Genomic DNA, 5,485 nt, shown 5'->3' on the forward strand with positions numbered 1-5,485 from the left:
TGTAACTGCCTTGGAGTTGCATGAGAGACCATCAGTCCCTCCCCAGGCGTCCCCATTTGACAATGGTGATGCCGGCTAAGGACAGTAAACTATGGCCACCAATAATGACCTTCCCTCCACAGGCCAGCATAGTTGACCGACTATCTGCCGCCCCTGCCTCCAGAAGGTCATGTCCTGCTCCGCGTTCCTACTAGCCAGGCAGGTAAATTCTCCAGAAACAACTCATTTACCCACTTGGAAAGGTGCAAGCCATCTTGAAGGAAAAATGTCTCCCCCCGGATGCACCCATGCGCAATTGTCTGAAGCTTCGGGGATCTGAATAACTTGTCAACCTGGTTGTTGATCCTTTTTACTGAATGGTTCAGGGCCGAGCCAGACCCCCCCTCTCCACTTAAATCTGGGAACCATGTGTGACCAGGCTAGTACTGCTTGCGAGCATCTCTTTGCCAGCCACCCCAAATCCGTAGTTAGGGCTTCCACAATGCCTTTCCTACACAGGTGCACCAAGTCATTACCCCCCCACATGCAAAATAACTGGTGCAGGGGGTATCCCTGTCTTAGTCTTTTCCAGAAAGTTTACTGATATATCCCTGAGTTGGCCAAAGCATAGCCTCTCCTGACAGTGAAAAGTAATATTAAAATCAGCCTGTCTTGCTCTTTGGGAATAATTGCCTGAAAAGAAAAATTGTTTCAATCTGTTTACATATGAGTAGCCAATATTCCATACGTCCATTTTTCTGTGCTCCCAGGCGGGTACCTGGGGTGCAACCTGCGGCGACAAACGATGAAAGGCTGCAAGTTCCTCCCCCTGTAGTACAGGATGTGGAAACTGCAAGTCAAATCAGGAAGAAAAAGACACCTGTGAGTGACACAAAACAAACTTTAAGGCATATGCAGCCACACATAGCACTTTTAGCAGTCTGAGGACCATCTACCAATCCTCTGCACAGTGCTCCCAGAGAGACCCCTGGCCACTGCTTCAGTAGCGGCCCTTATTCTGAAGGAGTGGGTCCTAAAACTGACTGGGTCTAAACTGGCCGCCCTGACGGCCGCCCCCATGAACCTCCGAATTTGAGATGTAGTGAGCGGAGTCCCATCTTTATGTATTAGTAACGGGCCCCGTGGCCTGGGTGCCAGGAACGCCTCCAGGTTGGCAATGGGGCAGCAGATGCTCCTGTCTTCTCTTTGCAACACCATTCTACCCCTCTACTCTCCTGATCAGTCTTTAACTTGGGAATGGATACGAATAAGGATTCCCCTTGCACCTTTATGTGACTGAACTGCAGTCCCCTGTGCCAGTCCCTTTTATTTTTTTGCTACCAGTTCCCCAATCCTGTAAGCACCATAGAATGCCAGTGAAAAGGCTGCTTGTAAGAGGAGTGCTTCACCCGCTGACTTACAAACCTGGCTCAGTGCACCCAACAATGTTTCCAAAATGTCTATACCAAGCGGGCGCCTCACATCTGGTTGGGACCCTTGCAGGTGCTGCCAACCTTTCAGTGCCTTTCTTACTATGAATGAGCTGGTGGGGTCACACCTTCCCTGCATTTTAGCAAAAGAGGAAATTGCTGTGTATGGAGCCCTGCTGACGCCACTGAGTGCCCCTCATCCTTCATTGCTCTCAAGAAGGAAAACACTGCCTCAGTATCATACCAAGCCTTTTCCCATCCCTCCCCCAAATAGTTGCAGTATGCCCCAAATGCCCCTTCACATGCCCGCCTGGTCTTGGGTGCTAGGCTAGCTGCCACGAGGTCCGGTAAACGGGGGCACCAAGTTGCCAAAGCTGGTCTGGGAGAGACGTTGGGTTGTCTGCCGCTTCTGGGTGGTGGGACCTGAAAACCTGCATCTTAAAGCGAGAGCGTGTCAGCAGCATGATTCAATACACCCAAGAAATGCTTTGCCCTAAACAGATTATTCAACCATGCACAACAGTATTATCTCTTTCTACAGTCGCAGAATCATTTTACTCTTTGGTGATTGATCGTTGATGCATTCCACCACAGACATGTTGTCAGACCAAAAGACCACAGATTGGTTCCTCAGCTATACCAGCCAGATGAATAATGCCACTAGGATGGGAAATAATTCCTGAAAACCAATGTTACTGGTGAGCCCAGATTCCACCCACCATGCTGGCCAGCATTGCGCCAACCATACTGAACCTAAAATGGCGCCAAATCCTTTGCTACCCACAGTGTCAGTCATCAGACCTATACTGTGGACTGGATTTGGGTGGGCTGGGCCACACTACCTTGCCATTGAAATCACGCAGGAATGCCATCCAAATCTGCATGTTCTGCCTGACGTCACTGGACAACCTGGTGTGGTGGTACCTTCTTTGAGACCTGACATAGCCTGAGTAATGATGCGTGAGAATGGCCGCGCCATGGGAATTACTTTTTTAACACAAAATTCAACTGTCCTACTCTCTGTTGGAGCTGGTGCAGCGTAACCCTCTCCTTCCTTAAACATTGCTGCAATGCTGACCTGAAAGCTGTGATTTTCCCTTTTGGCAGACGTGACACCCCATTCACTGAATCCAATCCTATTCCTAGGATGCCGATCACTGTGGTTGGCCCCACTGTTTTACCTTGCGCCAAAAGAACGCCAAAGTCATGCATGCGCACACAGAAGTTCTGCAGTGCACAGCCACACTCGCGCCTGTGCTCCCAAGAACAGGAAGTCATCCAGGTACTGTAGGACTGACTGGTGGCCTGACACCTGCCTGTAAACCCACTATAAAAAGGAACTGAACTTCTCCGAAGCATGAGCAGGAGACACAACACCCCATATACATGCATATGTCCATGTAATATTTCCCTTGAAACTGGAAACCTAGCAGGTGAAAATCTAGAGGGTGTACCAGCAAAAGGCGGAAGGGTAATTCGATGTCAGATTTTGCAAGTAGTGCACTGGGCCCCAGCCCCCTAAGCATTTCAATTGTCTGATCAAATGATGCTTATCTGACCGTGCACAGTTCCCCATCTGTGGCGTCATTCAGTGATTGGCTCCTGGGGGCCGATAGATTGTGAATCAAGCGGAACGCCCCTTGATCCTTTTTGGGAACCACTCCTAATGGGGAGCACACAAAACCTTCCACTGGTATTATGTCAAATGGGCCTGCCACTCTGCCTAATCTCAGCTCTTTTTCTAGTTTTGCTGACACCACCCCATTATTGGATCTAACAGACAGTTTGTTCTGACAATGTGAAACCCCCACATAACCAGGTGCAGGGATTCTGAAACCGTCCCTGAATCCTTCCAATAATATCCTAGCTTAGTTGGGGCAACTGTACTTATTCAACCAAGGGATGAGGGCACTTGCTATGATGGGGGACCTGGCCTTGTTGAGGGATATACCCTCATTCTTGTTTTTTGCCCCCTCTGAACTTTGATTTTTTTTAAACACTTGGACTCAAGGTGGGATGTATGGCCACAGAAAGAACATGCATGTTTAAACTTGCATGTGCCTGCTGCCCTGGTGCATGAACGTTGATTAAAGCCCCAACATGTCCCCTTCTTTCCCCCACCCCCTGAGCTAACTGGGGGTTTGATCGAAAGTACTCCCCCCGCGAGCTGTCTTGTGTCCCGTACTTCATGTGACTCAACCATAAAATCATATCAATTTGTTCCCAATTAAGGGCAGGGTCAGTTGCTTTAGCTTTTCTAAAATCCTTGTCGTATTCCTTCCATCCCAGACCACCATGTTCATCATGTGCACAAGCAATTCTATTCTGGTAACATGCCATTTGCGCACCCAAACCCTGTAAACGTTCAGACATAATTGCTATGTAATTACAGAAACCATTAAACCAATTGACCAGAGTCTCATCCATATTCCTCTTCTGTAGCCAAAGAGCCCATTCCCTTGGGTTCACCCACTCCTTGTTCTTTTTTGCTTCCTCTTTCTCAGCATTGTCTACCAACAAGGAAGAGATATTGACATATTCCCCCTTCCAAATTATTTCCCTCACTTCTTGTGAAATATATCTTCCCAACCGGTCCCTGGAATAGCGCATTTCACCCAAACCTAAACTTGGCAATGTCTGGGGCGTACTTGTTACTGGTGCCTCCAATGTTTTTGCCTTCTCAGCGTCCAACTGCATGCTTATTGCGGGAGGGTCATCACTGGTTGCCTTAGGTGCCGCTCTGCCTGCAAACAAAGTCCCTGCTGGCACCGTCTGCCCCACTCCTGCCTTAGCCCCCTCAAACGGCAACACCATTTTCTTAGCCTTCTCCGGTGCACTTTCCTTGCTATGCAATGTCCCCGCGCCTGCTGCTGGGGTCCAAGTGCCTGCCTTTTCTAACCATGATAAAAGTGCTGCCAATTTAGCCACCAGATCAGGCTGCCCAGGTGAGCCCCCGATGGTCTTCCATTTTTTGCATCATGGCTTCCAGCGTGAGCGCAGCTTGCTCCTCCTTGCCCTAGGGGATATTATATCAACAACAGGGGCGTCCCCACACACAATACAATAATAAATCGTGTCTCACTTGGCTTCCAAACCTTAGTGAGACAACACCGCAACAAACAAACTAGACTTAGTTATATTTGCCAGAAAAACACAGCGCCCCCCTCAACAAGCGTCTGTAGCTCAGCACCAAACAACAAACACAAGCCCCCTAAATAACACCCCTTCACCTGAAATTCCTGGCTCCTTCTTAGCAGGGACCGTCTCTAAACCTCAGTGTGCCTGAAAATAAAAAAACAGCTGGAGCCACCCCTGCACCCCAATAAAGGGGGGCCAGCGAGTATTCACTCAGCCAACGTGGCTCCCAGCTGTAACACCAATGGCACACTAGTAGGGGCAGGCTGCAGCTCTACATGATGCTCCTACCAATGCTGGCCTGTCCCCAGGATCCCCTTGATCACCTGCAGGTATGGAGAAAGAAAGAAAAAACATGAAAATATGCCCTCCAGTTCTGCCTCTTCCGATCATGTAGCTCCACGCTTGGGAAAGTCCAATTATCTGCAGGAAAAACTAAAGAAAAAGAAAAACTCCTATTGAAAGGGGGTCCTCAGTTCTGAGGCCCTTGCGATCCGACTAGAGGTGTGGAGCAGCGGAGAAAAAGACCGATCCTCCGCTTCACAGCCCTTTCATTGAACCCTCGGCGAGGGAGCTGGTCGGAACCGGCTCCCCAGCCATATTTTTATCGTATAACCCGGAAGCACTTCATGCTACTTTGCGGCGTGCCCTAATCCTAGGTCCAGCCTCAGTAAATATGTAGGAGTGTGATGGTTAGTAGCCAGGGCCGGATTCGCACAGCGGGCAGTCGGGCATTGGCCGAAGGGCCGGTGTCTCAGTGCCCTCTGTGGGCCCTTTTTTTTTTCTTTCTCATCCAACAGAGCCAGAGGGCACTGGACAGAGAGAATAAAGGAGCCTCTCTGTGGGCCGTGTCATATGGCCCTTGGGCAAGGATCAGCGGTGGCCTCTCCTTGTCCCCCTGACTTGCCAAGCAATCGCCCTGAAGGGGGGCTGGGGAGCGG

The 5,485-nt window shown here is 49.7% G+C and overlaps 1 pseudogene; it reads right to left on the reverse strand.

The window, feature by feature from the left end:
* Positions 1–882: 882 nt before the first annotated feature.
* Positions 883–4,106, reverse strand: LOC147733486 (uncharacterized; annotated as a pseudogene).
* Positions 4,107–5,485: the final 1,379 nt, after the last annotated feature.

The sequence above is a fragment of the Lissotriton vulgaris genome, chromosome 2_1 (genome assembly GCF_964263255.1).
Source record: "Lissotriton vulgaris chromosome 2_1, aLisVul1.2, whole genome shotgun sequence".
In the NCBI taxonomy this organism is placed as follows: Eukaryota; Metazoa; Chordata; class Amphibia; order Caudata; family Salamandridae; genus Lissotriton; species Lissotriton vulgaris.